Below are 17,559 nucleotides of genomic sequence, written 5' to 3'. Positions count from 1 at the left end.
GTTTCTATTATTTTTCCATCCAGTTTGTGAATCGTGTTATGTTATTGTGCATTGTGCATAACTGCAGAAGAAAGAAGACATCAAGGGGAATCCAGTGTTCCTCTTTTAATACAATTGTGTTCTTTGAGTGTCTTTCCACCTTCCCTATCTGTCCTCTTCCTACACCAAATCCCTTCAGGCCTTATATAACCACACTTTACCAAGCAGGCAGCATTCAGTAGTGTGTGCACATACACCTATTCCTATAGGATTGTTCCCATCAGCACTCCTTTCTGAGCTGGATTTGTAAGTTGGAGCTATTCTATTTTATACAGTTAAAATAGTACAATCACATACTAAACATGGCCCAAAACTCAAATAATGAGATCAGAGTATTAACAGTTATTTGCTGCGAGCCACATGCTCAGTACATGACACTCAGTTGTTGTTTTTTCATTCATAGCTCTGTGTGATGTCAATTTGAGCAATTATTCCTAATATGGTCATCTCAGGCACATGGTATTGTCAGTAGAGGTCCCACCCGCCTACTTTTCAAACCTACTGTTTACAGAGGGGAAGCCAATCAGAAGATATGTGGTTTAAAGGGAGATTAAATGAGAGGCCAAGGCCCACTCAAGCCTCACCAGATAAACTGTGAATCACGCATGCCTATGACGGTAGAGTCAGACGTGTACACTACCAGTCAAAAGTTTGGGCACACCTTCTCATTCATTGGTTGTTTTTTTTTAATTTTTACAACTTTCTACATTTTAGATCCAAACTGAAGACACCAAATATATGAAGCAAGATATGTGGAATTATGTGGCAAAGAAAAAAATGATAAAGAACCCTAAATATGTCTTATATTTCAGATTCCTCAAAGTAGCCTGCCTTTCTTTTGTTGACAGCGCTGCAAACCCTTGGCCTTCTCCCAATAAGCTTCATGATGATGTCTCTTGAAATCGTCAGGAATTGAATTCATATTATGGCAAGAACCAATCAGCTAAGTAAAGAGAAACGACAGTCCGTCGTTACTTTAAGAACTGAAGCTCAGTCAGTCTGGAAAATTGCAAAAGCTTTGACTGTGTCCCCAAGTGCAGTCGCCAAAATCATCGAGCGCTACAACAAAACTGGCTCACGTGAGGACCGCCCAGGAAAGGAAGAGCAAGAGTCGCCTCTGCTGCGGAGAATAAATTCATCCGAGTCACCAGGCTCAGAAATCGCAAGTTATCAGCACCTCAGATTAGAGTCCAGATAAATGCCAGTAGCAGACACATCTCTACATCAACTGTTCAGAGGAGACTGCGTTAATCAGCCCTTTATGGTCAAATTGCTGCTAAGAAACCACTACTAAGGCGAGATTTGTTTGGGCCAAGAAACACAAGGAATGGACATTAGACCAGTGGAAATCTGTGCTTTGGTCTGATGAGTCCAAATTTGAGATCTTTTGTTTCCACCTGCCGTGTCTTTGTGCGACACAGAAAAAGTGAACAAATGGTTTCTACATGCATGGTTCCCACTGTGAAGCATGGAGGAGGAGGTGTGATGGTGTTATTTGAGTTATTTCACACTCTTATAAGGCTGTGCCATGGAGAAGGGTACAGTAAGATGAGCAAAGACAGGAGAGCACTGGAGCTTTCCCCAGGGTTTGCACTCAAGAGACCAAAATCCCAGGATCATACCGGTGACTCTCCTGCTTTCAAGGTAAAATTATTTAAAAAATGGAAAAGAAAAAAAAGACTGCAGTCTGACTGAAGATCTGTCACCCCAAATGCAGCTTAAACTGTTATTTATATCAGATGCTTCACACGATTATGTCAGGAGGTGGATGTCACCTATGTCGAGGTGAATCTCTAATCTGCCACTCATTCTCTCTGCAAGTTGTCCCTGCAGGCTTAGTGGCAGGTTCATGGCAAGAGGGATTTCAGCTGGGATGATCTGCTGATTTGTCCTAATATACCTCTGCAAAACACTTTTAATTTCTGCATGAAAAAATATTTATGAATCCACAACAACCTTTGACTTGATCTCATGTCATGACTTTGGTTGATAAAGTTTAGTCTTTGTAGCTGACAGCCAGGAAGGGAGTGGAGGATTCTTTTTTCCAACAGGGTGCTGACAAAAGTCACCAAAGCAGATGACACTAGTATGTCTGCATTCAATTCATAATGAAGGCGCTTTTCATAAGTAGTTACTGGTGGGTTTGATCTAGCAGGGGGAAGTGGGAGCACTCTCTTTCCCCACATATAACACCGCTGTTTTACACAAGGAAGCCAACTTGTGACTGATACAAAAAGAGAACAAAGACATGAAAGAAACAACAAAGTTTGGAAACTCTGTGCATTTCATAAGACGGGAGTCCTGTCAGCGTCTCCCAGAGGAAGGTGTACGTCAGGGCGAGGCAGATTGTTGCCACTCTTCCTGTGGTTTGCTCCATGCTTCTCTGCACCGGACTGACGGGAAGCCTTGTCGAGTACGTGCAAGAACTCTCTGTTACCTTTTGGAAAATACACCTGAGCCAGAGCCAGCAGGGGCAAGCCGTCAGATGAGTAACACGCTTTTCATTTTAGATCCCGCTCGGAGTTGGGAGCGCACCAGATGAGGCGGTGGAACTGGAAAACTACTGTCCACCTCTATCTTTGTTTCACATCGAATCTCTCACTTCGCCACATACATTTTAAGTTTCGGATCAGAGCGGAAAAACCCGAGGCTGTTTACCAAATTTTCTCACACACTAAACTAAATCCTACTCTTCAAAGTAAAAGGGGAATTATCGTTCTGACAGCTCGCACCAGCAGCTTAGCTTGACTCTGTGCAGAGGTAGGTGAAAGCTAATGTGAAAGCAGCTACCAAAGGGCCTCAGAACTCGGGAGACACTCTGAGGCGATGATGATGATGATGATGATATTACTCGGGTTGTTACATTGTGGACGTGTCATGACCCCATGAGCTCCCCGCAGGTTAAAAAATAATTATATGACAGTTATCACAAAAAGAAAATGTGGGACATCATACAGCATTATATTGCACTATGATACCTAAATTTAAGATAAATCATTCAGAGAACAGATGTAGCAAAGCTGACATAGAAGTTAACATTACTAAAATAAAACTACAACACACGATACATGCTTCTAAGTTTGTGCTATATTTTCTTAAGTTACAGTGTGTAACATCTCACCACTAGATGTCAGTAAATTGCAGACTGAAATCAATGGGGGGGGGTAATTCTTGGTCATACCATTATTTTAGGGCGATCGTGGCTCAAGAGTTTGGAGTTTGCCTTGTAATCGGAAGGTTGCCGGTTCGAGCTCCGACAGTCTCGGTCGTTGTGTCCTTGGGCAAGACACTTCACCCGTTGCCTACTGGTGGTGGTCAGAGGGCCCGGTGGCGCCAGTGTCCGGCAGCCTCGCCTCTGTCAGTGCGCCCCAGGACAGCTGTGAATGTGTGCGTGAATGGGTGGATGACTGGATGTGTAAAGTGCTTTGGGGTCCTTAGGGACTAGAAAAGCGCTATACAAATACAGGCCATTTACCATTTATCAGCTGTCCATCAAAGTGCATTACTCAATGAACGTGTGGTTTCACAGTCAGACCCGTTTTTTTAAAAGCAAATTGGCGCTCATCTCAAAGCTTTAAACCAAGACTTCAAAAACAAATTGGTGATGACACAATAGCTACATCCATCTCTTATACTGTTTATGCTCAGAACAGGAAAATGAGGCTACAGTTCGCATGGGGTCACCAAAATTGGACAGCAAAAGTTTGGAAAGACACTGCTGATCTGACAGGTCTTGATTTATGCTGCGACAGATGGCAGGCTCAGAATTTGGCATAAACACCATGAAAGCATGGATCCATGCTGCCTTGTCTCAAAAGTTCAGGCTGCTGGTGTGGGGGATATTTTCTTGGCACACTTTGGGTCACTTAGTACCAACTGAACATTATTTAAACACCACATTTTCTGCTTTTATAACCACAGTTATCCCACACTATCCCAACATGTTCATATCATCTCAATCTGGTTTCTTCAACATGACAATGAGTTCACTGTACTCAAATGCCCTCCACAGTCACCAGGTCTCAACCCAATAGAGCAGATTTGGGATGTGGTGGAACAGGAAACTCACATTATGGCTGTGCAGCTGAGAAATCTACAGCAACTGTTGGATGCTGTCATGTCAATATGAAGAATCTCTGAGTAATGTTTCCAGCACCTTGATGAATCTGTGCCATGAAGAATTAAGTCAGCTCTAAAGGCAAAAAGGGGGTCCAATCTGGTACTATCAAACTGTACCTAACAAAGTGTCCGGTCACTGTATTTTGTTGTACTGGTCAGGTCTGCAGCAAAAGGCTTGCATTCAGTTAACAGGTGTTAATGCAGGAAGTAGTATGCTCTTTTTTGTTGTAAAGTTTGATGTAATATCAAGTTATGATTAGAACGAACACTGTAGTTCGAGGCAGAAATGTTCAAACAGCATCTCCATTCATAGCATCCATAGTGTCAAATCAAAAGCTTCAGAAAAAGCTGCATAAAAAAATAATACAAAACAAAAGAGAACTTGAGAGAGAAGTTCAAACCCCGGGCTACTCTTCCATCTCCACATGCACTGCCAATTAGTGGGTTAGGAAAGTCCTGCATGCATTTCTGATGGAGTCTATTAGCATGTAAGGGGGTTATGGGATGTATAGTATATGTGCATTAGACCTGCAACAGGATTTAAACTCTGTTTTATAAATCATAACAAAAATGGTAGTTGCCTGCAGGTGATATTTAAAATGCCAATAACCATGACGTAGCAGTTTGCTTTATTTATAGTATTAATAGTGTCTTTTGTTATTTAGATATAGGGTTGAACTTACGTTGCCAAGCTCACAATCTGTTTCTACTCGAATCAAAGCTACAGAAGCTCTTCTCTGGTGCAGCCGACTTACAACACTAAAAATGCAATATTGTAAGGATGTCTTACAATGCCTATGTGGGATATCAGTGTTACAGCTGAACAAAGTAGTGCAGCTAAGATTTTTCAAGGCTCTGGAAACTCACAGGACCCCCTGTGGGCTGCCGATCCCCGTTCTTTGGAAGGAAAGCACTTATTATTAATAATTCAGGACAGGAGCCACTTTATTATCAGATGTGGTGCCTGGATCGTCCTCTTAGCAAGTGAGGCTGGTGCTCTAACCCTCAATCTTTGTTCTCTAAATGCTATTAGGCGGTGCAGCAGTAGAAAGAAAGAGTGAGCAGGTGTAAGTCACTTCATTAATGGCCTCCATTGTCCACTGCTCAGCATAATTTTACTGTACACTCTGTATAAGAAGTCTCTATCCATGTGTCATGTAAAAGAAAAACCCTTTTATTGCATGTTGTTTAGAGTTGTTGGTTTCTATACTATAAGGTTATTACAGCAGTTAAATTAATCAAAGTAATTTATGCAAACAGTCCATGTGTTCCCTAAAGAATAGATATATAGAGAGTATAAGTAATGACTTCAGGGTGTGTGTGTGTGTGTGTGTGTGTGTGTGTGTGTGTGTGTGTGCGTGCGTGCGTGCGTGTGTGTGTGTGATTTGTCGTCCTTTGTATTTCATTCAGAGCTGAAAACAAAATCACCACAGCGCTCTGGGGGCGCTCAGATTTCTGAATGAAGGTCTTGATTACTTCTCTCTCCGGCGTTGTTTTCACTTGTGATCATCAGAGTGAAATTGGTTGCATATCATGAATTATTCTTGTGATGAGCTCTGCTAAATGACAGTGTGATCAAAAGCCTCAGAAATCTGGACTGTCAGACCGAGAAGCGTTTAGAAAAATCCTTTCCCGACTACACACGATGCCTTTTTGCATTTCCGGTGCATCTTTGAGGGCATGTTACATGCTCCGTTAATCGATGCAAACATGGGACAGTCTCCTAAAGCAGGACACGGATGCACAAACACTCATATCAAAAGAGAAATTGCAGAGATCCTTACAGCACGATCTACCTCTGCCTCCTCCTGTGAAGTTCTCAGCGAAGAGTGGCCTGTTGTTCCTGCCTCTGCATTGCTTTGCATATGATTTCCCCTGAGTCATTCATGTATTTAACTTCATAGCACACAGCAGACATGAATATGGCGTGTTTAGCTGTTGCCATAATTACATCCAATAATTGAAACCTGAGAGATTATATGCTGTTGTTCTGCACTTTAATCACATTTGAGGCTGTAAGTCACCTGTGTGAACACGATTGCTGTGCTTTTTTCATTATGCTGAGTGTAAAAACTGTGCTGCTGTGGGCTAATGCCATCGGCCTGGCTTGTCCTCAGCCTTTCTGAGGCACTCTGAGTGGGAGGTTTGAGCCACGGGCCGCTCGTACAGTATCTCTTACAGTAATTACTGGCTTCACAGTTGGAGCTTTGTCCGCATTTAACATTTTTATCTCAAAAAATATCTGTGTCACAGTGTCTGCTCTCAGCGGGAGGAATCTGCATGTATTTTCAGCTCATTCCAGTTTCCGTTTCTCGTGCCCCAGCATCACAAATAATAAGGAAATGTCCTTATCGCTCAGTGTCCATCTGAAAGTGACGCACAAGACTGCACAGCTGGTTTGCTGTGTTTATGAGCGATTGAGCCATTTTCTTCCAAACACGCTTTCAGCCTATTGACGGTCACTGTCTGGGCCAGGCGTGCATTTCCAAACCATTAAGAAATACAGTGTGATAGAAAACTGCAGCCATTTCTTCCCACATGCTTCCTTCATATAATGACAGCCATCATTACTGTCCATGAAGCTGTACTCATTATTTGTTTGCTTTTGCTGAACAGCAGTTGTACTGGATTAATTAGAAGTAGCAGACTGCTGTAATTTTTCCTAAAGTGAATGTTTTCAGTTTGCATAAACACTAAAGGCATTTTTCCACTCACTCCCTCAATCACATGCCACCAGCAGCTCTGGCTGCCAGTGGGGAGTGTTTTTTAACTGTTGCAGGGCTGGGAGAAGCTGAATGAGCTTCTCCCTAAGCTTTCGCTGAAAATGCTTTTTAAGCCTGGTGAGAATTTGCATGAATGGCAAGACAGGTGCTTCGCAACACTTGAATATCCTTGCTTGCATACTAAAATGGTGATTCAGGTGATACTAGTGTCTTTTACCCTGTCGCTGGAAGCTGAAATTAGATTCACCCCAGATGTAACTGCCACACAGAGGATTTTACACAAACTCCTGCTTCTTTTTACCTGCGCTATTTGTTTGCACTTTCCCCAGCAAATCGCCTTTGCTTTTTTTTTTTTTTTTCATTTACTTGCTAGATGTTGTATTAAAGGTGTTTTCTAGGAATGTACTCTTTCATTTTTAAAGTTATCCCCATGATGAATCGGGAGGCAAATGTCTGCTCAGCCTCATGTAAAGACCCTCTGACAGAATGACATGACAACAACCAGACATCAGCTGACCTGTTTTTATTCCCACAGAGATGCACGCTTTGTCCAAATTTGGCAGACACGAGCACTTTTTTCTACACCTGCTTTCAATCTAACAGTCAACAGAACAACCTGGGGTTCAGTGTCTTGCTCGAGGACGCTTTGGCATGCAGACTGGATTGAACAACCAACCATCAGATTAACAGATGACCTGCGCTGCTATGAACTACAGCCACCCCACCGCAACCAGTTTTGTTTTGAGATCAGCTGATGACTTGGATCTTGAAGAATATCCCATTTCTTTGTCTAGAGCAACATTTGGGTTGCTTTCTCAATTTGCTTTGAGTCATTATCCATTTACGCTGTGAAGAGCTGCAACATTTGGCTGAGTCCAAGCAGAGAGTATAGCCCTGTACACTTCACAATTCATCCTGCTGCTTCTATCAGCAGTCACATCATCAACACTAGTGATCCAGTTGCACTGGCAACCATATATGCTGCATGACACTGCTTACGATTAGCAGATAATGTGTTACATTTTAAATAATGAGCTGTTTCTCCCCATCTCCTTTAAAGTTCATGTTGGTTTCATCTGTTCAAATAATTTTAACAAAACTGTTCAGGCTCTTTTAAATGTTTTAAGTCTAATCTGGATTTCCTGATCTTGAGTGTAACCAGTGATTTGTTCTAAGTCCCTTTAGTGTTGCTGAGCTGGTGAGTGAATTCATCCTTATTAATAATGAACCACCCACTAACTAATAATGAACTCGCTTCATTTACATGAACATCTCATTTGACCTCATGTTGCAAAGCTCCACTGAACAGCTATCAAATATTAAATTCAACACATTGAATTGAATCTGCTTCAGTTCCATCACCAGGTCATAAAACCACTTGTCACTCAAATATCCAATTTCAGCCTCTGAAAGTGGGGGCTGTGTATAATAATGGCTGCAAAATCTGTTGAATTAAAGCTGAAAGACTGACCTTTAATCACACCTTATCTATTTGATTTAAAATCAGCTTTTGTGGTTTCAGAAGCTAAACTACAAAAAATGTTTCAGGTTCCAAACATTTAAGGACCTAACTGTATAAGTACAGAGTGGTCTTCTCCTTAAATCAAACAATTAATTACACATCAAAAGTAGTGCAGATGTTTATGTGTGAATCATCTGTTAACTTTTAATTTTAACTGTTAACTTTTGAATACTCGGTGTTTTCTGCAGCCAAGAGAAATTTGTTGATTCGTTTCGCATTTGACACATTCCTCTTCTGATTAAGCTGGAAAATAAAAATTTGTGTATAAATCTTTATGTTTGAAGTATGTATTGAATTGAAAAACTTAATTCTATCTTCAGTTACATCAGCACATCTGTGGTGAAATTTAATAGTAATCCCCAAAAAACAAGATTGTTTTAGCTTCTTGCATTAACAATAGCAGCTACAGGTCTATGAATGTGTGCGTGTGGCTGAGATTAAAGAGTGCATCGGCCTGTGCGACACACAGCCACACAATCACAGAGAGTGTTGGATATATGAAAGGTAAGATGAAACCACAGTGATCGTGTGTGCATGTCAGGGGAGGGACAGCACGGAGGGAAGTGTCAGTGATTTAAAACAATGAGATTTTCTCTTTTTGTCCGAGTTAATTGGAACCCGACGCAGCACGTCGCTGCTTTTTTCTGCCTCCCTCCCGCATGGCTTCCTGTGCCATCAGGCCTCTTTGTGGAGACCAAATCTGAGCTGCACACAAAGTTCTTTGTGCTTTGCTCCAGTTGAAAGTCCCTGAGTGAAGGCTTTTCCCTGGAGCCCCAGAGGGAAGTCAGCGTGGGTTTTAACAGGGGGTATCTGAGAAAAAAAATTACTTTTTGGTTTAGATTTGCCCAAATTTCTCTTATTTTCTATTCACTGCCATTATACCTACTTCTGCACAAGTGCTTAAAAAACCACTAAGACCTTTACAATGTCCAGTAAGTGTATTTACAACTGGAAATGCTGTTATTGTCCGGCTCATTAAAAAGCCAAATTGTTTCATACTACACTTGAAAAGCCTCCTAACTTCGATTTCTGTTCAGAGAGTAGATTTTGAGCTCGGGTCTGAAACCACATGCTGCTTGGTTTGGCTGAAGCTTCTTCAGACGTTGCATTTGTTTTGCATTGAGTCTCAGTGCAGAGATCACTGGACTTTAAATGAAACTACAATTTAAGAAGTGTGAAAAGAGCAAGGGGGAATTCACTTTTGTAGATTTATTCAAATAGCGACTGGAGGAAAGCTAAGAATACAGCACAGAAACTACTTTACTATGCTTATTTAAGCTTGCAAGAATGGCTGAAGTGCTATTTTGGATTGGTTGACATAATTAGGTCTTATTCTGAGTTTATCCAGCCCAGTGACATGGGCAAAGGGCTTCAACTATGGGGCAGGGTGTGGAGCAGTGGGTTCAGAAGACAGTGACAGGGAAGGCTGGTCATCACACACCTGGCAGTAATTGTGTGATTTCACCTTTCCTATTTCAGTAGACGCCCTGACCTATAGAGGTGTTGAGCTGTGAGCAGGAAACAGTGGTGGAGCGACTTAGACACTGTGGACTGTGTGAATCATCACTCCTGAGGACATTTTGTAAATAAAAATAAATAAAACCGTCATCATCACAACTCTCTGCCTGCTTATGGGCTCCTTCGTGCTACAAACTACTACAATTATTTCAAAGCCAGTGGAATCCTGTGAATATGCAGCAAGTGTTCTTTGGCACTGGTGAGATGGGACTCACTCCCAAATTGTAAAAATCTATGTTTCTAAAGAGTCCAGTGGAACAGACTTTTTTATGGTTTTTATAAGTGCAGAGTTAACCTGGACTGTGGACCAGTCAGCAGCAAAGTCAGCAAACCAGACTCACCAAATGAAGACAAAGGGGAAACTATTGGAAAACCCCCAGTGCTACCCATCAGCCTCCTTATAGACACACCTGTGGTATCAATTTGAAAGTCATACGTGACTTCCTTCTTGAGTTCTCAGGCTTTTCAGAAAACTTGACCTCTGAGATTCAAACAGATGCAGCTATGGTATCAATTTGAAGCTCCTACTTCTTCTCATTTTCAAGTTATCACATTTGCCAGGGTGACCACAATAGTAAAAAGAAAAACTAAGCAAGATTTAATCCACTACCACCCTTAAAACATCTGAATGCCAAGGTTGTCACCTGTGAAAGACGTCTCTCTGCATTCAATATTGCAGTGCTCGTGCTCGCACTGCTACAACACCTTTGTATCTGACAGAGAAGGAGTTATTTGTCACCCTCGGTTGAGAACCTGTTGATTTCTCACCATCTGGAAGTCAGTCAAGCAGGTAATAAAACCCCCAATGGACGTGAGCACTGGGCAAAAAATACTACACCAGGCAGTTTTGGAGTATCAACACACCACGAATGGTTGAATGTGGAAGCATCTTTATCATTCACATGCTGCCACTACTGCCGGGTGCAGCAAAGCAGTTATGGATGGAGGCAGCGGGTTACTAAGAAAGATAAAGGTTAACGTCAGCAGGCTGGATCGGTCAAGTGATCGTGAGATGAATGGAATTTGTGATTTCCCTTCACTCCGGCGAAGTTCTTCTGCTCCAGAAAAAGTCCATGTCCCACATGCCACAGTTTTTGTCAATTATCAGCAATAACAGAAAAGAGAAAAATCCAGGTTGGATTTAAATTACATAAATAAACATATCAACTGTTTAAATTCAGAAAATGTTCTATTTCAACTCAATTCAATTCAATTCAATTTTATTTATATAGCGCCAAATCACAACAACATTCGCCTCGAGGCGCTTTATATTGTACAGTAGATCGTACAACAATACATACAGAGGAAAAACCCAACAATCATATGACCCCCTATGAGCAAGCACTTTGGCGACAGTAGGAAGGAAAAACTCCCTTTTAACAGGAAGAAACCTCCGGCAGAACCAGGCTCAGGGAGGGGCGGGGCCATCTGCTGCTACCGGTTGGGGTGAGAGAAGGAAGACAGGATAAAAGACATGCTGTGGAAGAGAGACAGAGGTTAATAACAGATATGATTCAATGCAGAGAGGTCTATTAATACATAGTGAGTGAGAAAGGTGACTGGAAAGGAAAAACTCAATGCATCATGGGAATCCCCGGCAGCCTACGTCCATTGCAGCATAACTAAGGGAGGATTCAGGGTCACCTGGTCCAGCCCTAACTATATGCTTTAGCAAAAAGGAAAGTTTTAAGCCTAATCTTGAAAGTAAAGATAGTGTCTGTCTCCCGAATCCAAACTGGAAGCTGGTTCCACAGAAGAGGGGCCTGAAAACTCAAGGCTCTGCCTCCCATTCTACTTTTAAATACTCTAGGAACAACAAGTAAGCCTGCAGTGCGAGAGCGAAGTGCTCTAATAGGGTGATATGGTACTACAAGGTCATTAAGATAAGATGGGGCCTGATTATTTAAGACCTTGTATGTGAGGAGAAGTGACAAGAAAGTTGGGACAGGGCCGCGTTTACCAGACTGCAGATGATGAGATAGTCACAGTTTTTTGCAGAGTGGCAAATCTTTTCCCACCTTTACTTCTGAGAAACTGCTTCTCTAAGATGCTTTTTATAACCCAATCGTGTTACTGACCTGTTGCCTATTAACATTATTAGTTGCAAACTGTTCTTCAAGCTGCTTTGTTTGTTTGTTTATTTAGAACCACTTACTTCCCCGCCCTTTTATTTTCTATGTTCTGAATAAAATATGGGTTTATGAGATTTTAAAATCATTGGCAGCCCAACTTTTTTTTTTGTTTATTTCCATTCTATAAATCAATTTTGTTCACCTTGACACCTAAAGTGCCTTTTTATCCCATGTTTGCCTGAATGCAACATTAACAGTCCAACCCCTACACTGACTGACTCACAATGAAGGCAAAAGCGTACATCGGTGTTTGTGTAAATAGCATTAGAAAGAGGAGACTCTCTGCAGCCCACCCTCCACCTGACCTTTCTCTGTGTAACAAAGCACAGGCTCACGCTTTTCCAGCTGTTGCTTTTATCCAACCTTTGAAATCAAAGGAATTCATTCCCATCTATTCAGGCTGATGTTCGCAGACAAAGGTAGGCAAGCCGGCCGACAGCTTCCTCGTGATTAGCAGAGCTGTTGCTATGGATACAGTTTTATTATATCCTTGTCAAAATATTTCTCTAATCATTCTCAGACAAAAATCCCCAGCATTCACTAAATACTTTGTGTGTTTGACTACTCTCAAAGCCCCAACAAGGTCACTTTGCACATAGCTTGTTCTCTCTCCTCTCTTTTTTTTTCCCAGCAGAATGGAAGTGAAAAGATGGAATGCATCATGTCTCACCAAAGTCACATCTGAATTTCTGAACGGCTGAAAAATAAAGTTATCAACAGATTATATAACATGTTTTATACCCAAGTGCTGACACTGCCATGGCCTGAAGGATTCCTTTTGAATAAATAACGCTGTCATTAGTTTGTAGTGTCACTATCCTGGTCTGTTTACTAATTGTCTTTCGCCTAAGAAAGGACATTAATGCTGCAGTAAAAATATTTTTAACATGCTCTTCAATCCGTTTCCATGTGAGTACTCAGAGACCTTCACCTCCACTTAGCCCTGTAAGCGGGCTCTGTCTTCAGAGCCCAATTACACTGACAGCCCCAACAGTTCATATGTTCTCTGTCCACCTCTGACCTCAGTTACTCCCTCCTTCCAGTTGGTGTTTCAACTTCTGATTGGCATCAGGCTTTATACTCACATTAATTGGATTTGGAAATGAAGCTTTTTTTTCTTTGTGCATATCAAAGATATCATGTGTATTCATTAGTAACACATGTCTTTGTACTTGTGTGTGTTATTTGCTATATCCTGTTAAGCCTTTATAACGTGTCCTGAATACTGAGTTAAGGACATCCTGTACTTTTATACCCAGGTGATGAAATAGGAAGTAAAAGGGATGAAATGAAATAAATATTCTTTGCATAGGTATCAAGAGAAATAGATGACTGCCAAATCAAATTTTATTCATGAGCAGTATCTCTTGAAGGATTGCACTGCAAAGGGCTTTGCCAAAGAAATGAGAAAAAATATCTATCTACATCAGAGATGGAGATCTGTAGTGGAGCCAGTAATAACTGCTCTATCACTGATGCCACGCTTGATATAAACAAAGCAGAGCATGGACGAGAAGAAGTGTGATAGATGTTCACGGCTATGAATTTTGAGAAGATGAAGAGTTTCATCTTCAGCGGCAACGGTGAGGAGGAAGGAGGGAGAGACCAGAGAGAACAGAGGAATAATGGTTTCAGGTGAGTCTCCTTGAGATCGGTTATTGGCACAGAGTAACACAGAATAAGTGAAGTCAAGTTAAGGAAACATCCAAAGGGAAAGAGGTTCCCCAGCAGGAGATTGGAATAAGGAGTTGGTGGGTCTCTCCAGGTGAGGAGAGAGAGCACGAGGAAGCATATGAAGGTAAATCCATCCATCCAATCATTTCACGCTTTGCATCTCCAAAGTTAGAGCTGAGAGCTGCACACTCGTAATTCAAATTTCACTCATATTTATTCTTTTTACATATGTATACTACTTACAACCACAGCTCTGTGATAACAACCTTTCAAATCAGTGAATACAACCGATCAATCGTGCCCTCTCCAGTCATACATTCACGAATTTGCACGCTTTGCACTTCTTGCAGTAAACGTTGGAAAACTCGCACTTGTAGCTGACATCACTTTGAAATTAGGCTCCAAACTAAAGATGCCTCATCACTGCAGCGATGCTGACTGGACTTTCTCACCTACTCCATTTGAATCTCTGTTGGGAGGCACTGGTCAGAGAGGAGGCGAGGAAAAGAATTGAGTTTATACAAACTGACAAAAGAGAAGAGAAGTCTGCTCCCATTAAACAAACCATTACATCAAATTCAAAAGCAGCACACATCCTACAGTACCTCTGGAAAACGTCCACTACACTGAATGCGTGGACAGCAGTGTGAAAGAGGTCCTCAAAAACCTGAGAAAATAGAACCGGGAAATAGGTAAACGAATTAATTAGGTAAATTAATCTATGGGTGTTACATACATAAAATTCAGATGAATATTGTAAAATTAATTTAGAAATCAACCCAGTTTGCTCCATGATACCTACTTGGTATAGTTCTCTTTTATCGTAATGAATGAATGGCTAAATCGGTATTAAGGTACAGAGGAAGACTCTGGTTTAGTGTGATTTAAAGTGTGATGTACTGATGTCCCTGAGTGACCGTGCTGTGGTTTAGAGTGGGCGCTAACAGTACTCTTTTACTGCCACCAGTGGGTCAGACTGAGTGAGAAGACACTGCTAGCATGTTGACTGAGTGTCACCGCAGCACAGTGATCTTTATGCCGGATAGCCAGTTAGCTAACACCGTTACTCATAGCCAAAATGCTCATTCACTCTCATTTTTGCTGCTGCTCTGAATGATGAATGATAGATGTCTGGTGTCTGCATTGATTGATCACAGTGCTAATGTACTGAAACAAATCTTTGAAGGAAACTTACCACGGCTCCAGGCGCTCTGTGGTTATGACTCCAGCATGGCGGACAGAGAACAGCGAGGAATGAGACCTTTTGGTCCTCTGCCTTCTAATTCATTGACCTCTACTCCCACTCCCTCCCTCAGTTTCAACACTTACATGGTTTAAAGTTTCAAATAAATCCTTCACATTTCAATTTCTACACATTACACCTACATTTTTAACCACTCTTGTGCTACTCAGTAAGGTTTTAAAGTAATAAGTATAAAGCCATTTGGTGTCTAAAACCTTAGTGAAGGGGCTTTTTATTCATTCAGCCGATAGCTGGTGATTGACTGACTTTTGTTTTAGCGTCTTTTGCACAGGTGAGTCTATGTTATGAGAAATTTCTTAACCTTTGGGGGGTTCTTAACTGCATAAAAGTGGTGAGAATGACGTCCCTGACGTGAGAACTGCATCTAAGCCATCAGGAAAAACTGTAAAATGGTAGATCTTTGCACATAACATAGAATTCCATGGAAAACATTCACACATTGAGAATTGAGAGGGGGAAAAAAAGGTGTTTTGCATGTTTTTACATCAGATACTCAAAGGTTTGCACTGAGGTACATCTGTAACGAGTGAATGTATTATCCATCCTGGTCTGTAAGCAAATAGGTTAGAAGTTTATACACTGTATCATAAACCATGCAAACATTCATATTTGTTTCAGGACGGATAACCTGTAAAATACAATAACATGACATTTATTTCAAGCTAATTGTGTTCCTCCCAAATGAGACCCATTGCTCTGCTGTAAAGGCCAGCGCCAACAAAGTCTGGGAGTTGCATAATGCTCGATGTTAACTCACTGTAATGAATTCCTCGCTACTTTACTTTTGCTTTTCACCAACTGCTTCTCTCCTGTGTCCTGGTATTTTTTTAAATAGGCTGTTATTGATGTGTACTAAGGAAATAAGCAAAAGTGTCAAGGCCTGTGCGTTGCACATGCATTATTAAACAGATCACCCTATTAAACTCCGAACAGCCAGTCAGCATGTTTCCTTTAACGTCACATATTAGAAGTAAGCTCAAAATACGGCATCTTTATGAGCCCTGATGGTTATTACTTCTTTCAAGTGGAAAGCTGAACTAAAATAAAATAAAACAGCAAGCGAATAATATGATAAAATATAGTGAGAGAGGACCTCTGACCAGAATCAGTGCTTCACACATTAATTAAGACATTTCACACAAATGTGTAAAAAAGTGTTGACATCCAAAAGAGAAAACATCAACTTAACACTTTTTACCCCTCAGTTGTAAAAGGCTGATGGGGTATTCACGTCATCCTGACGTACGAGTGGATGGGGAACATGGACACCCGAGTTTGTGAATGCAGTACCTCGAGAACGAAATGGATTTTGAAATTCGGACCATAGGTGCCTCTACTGGCTGAGGGTGGCACTAGGCACTGCCAGTATTTTTATTCAGTGCATATATTATAATGCATACATTCTTGGGTATGTGGCGGGTTACCATGTTTATTACTTAACTATTCAAAATGTGTGCATGTGTACTTACATGCTAATACAGACAGACTGATAGATACAGTAGATACAGTAGATGGCAGCACATCAATTCATTTAGGCATGCAGACACGCTAAAGCTCAAACTGAACATCAGAATGGGGAAGAAAGGTGATTTAAGTGACTTTGAACATGACATGGTTTTATTAGTCTGCTCTGAGTGTTTCAGAAACTGCTGTTCTACTGGGATTTCCCCATTCATCAACCCATCCATCCATTTTCTTCCACTTTTGTCCCAGTGTGAGAGTCTGACGCAGGAGTAAGACCCCAGTATACCTGCTGCAATGGTTGCTTTGCTCACAACCGCAACCTCATTTAAAAGACACTTGTATTTATACCCACTGTTAGAGTGCAGGAAGCCGCTGCAGTATTCTCCTGAGCAATATGTGTCACCATTCAGTCACATAAGTGCTGCTATAGGAGGAGGAGAAGTCAGAACTGGAAGCCAAGGCTTTGTAGAGTGTTTTGGCTTTTTTTTTGGGGGGGGGGTTGCAAACTTTTCTCCCTCTGTATATCTGTATGTCTCTGATCTTCTGTACTGGAATATCATTCAAATGGCGGTAAAAACAGACATGATCGTACGCTTGTGTCTTCAACCCAGGTGCGGCGGCCACAGCGTATCTGCCAGTTTGCAAAAGTCAAGAGGCCCACGACCGGCCGACGTGCCACACACAATATGAAATCAAAATCTGTGCAAGACACCTGCCACACGAAGACTTTGCCACACAAAGGCCCCATAACACAGAGATAGACAACTACTACACATTCACCACACTCGATATAATTTAGGATCTTTGGGATGTGGTGTATGTGCAGCTGACTTGCTGATATTTTTTTTTAATTAAAGGTGTTGCTGGAGATTTAACCCCTTCAAAAACCTTGGAACTGCCACATCCGCATGTTTGTGGAGTACTATGAAGGCTTTACTATTACATATGTGAGTTTCTACAGTCATGGATGTAAACTTGGCTGTTGGGTGAGGCCATATTTATTGTAATACTTTTAACAGTCAACAACATTTCAGTATTCCTCTTGTTTTGCATTTCGGGGAGCACTTTAGAAAGCCCTCTGTTGCTCTGAGTCAGTTTGTATTT

At 41.4% G+C, this 17,559-nt stretch overlaps 1 long non-coding RNA gene across 1 annotated transcript; it reads left to right on the top strand.

The window, feature by feature from the left end:
• The first annotated feature begins 12,092 nt into the window (after positions 1–12,092).
• LOC146388844 (uncharacterized) lies at positions 12,093–12,854 on the top strand. The gene is made up of 2 exons (XR_014799986.1): positions 12,093–12,472; positions 12,688–12,854. It is a non-coding gene; the product is annotated as an uncharacterized LOC146388844 (long non-coding RNA).
• Positions 12,855–17,559: the final 4,705 nt, after the last annotated feature.

This window comes from Perissodus microlepis, chromosome 4, assembly GCF_051167445.1.
Source record: "Perissodus microlepis isolate ML-2025 ecotype Zambia chromosome 4, ASM5116744v1, whole genome shotgun sequence".
NCBI classification, from domain to species: Eukaryota; Metazoa; Chordata; class Actinopteri; order Cichliformes; family Cichlidae; genus Perissodus; species Perissodus microlepis.
Note: the sequence above shows the minus strand (reverse complement) of the source record. Positions and strands in the feature narration are given on the sequence as shown.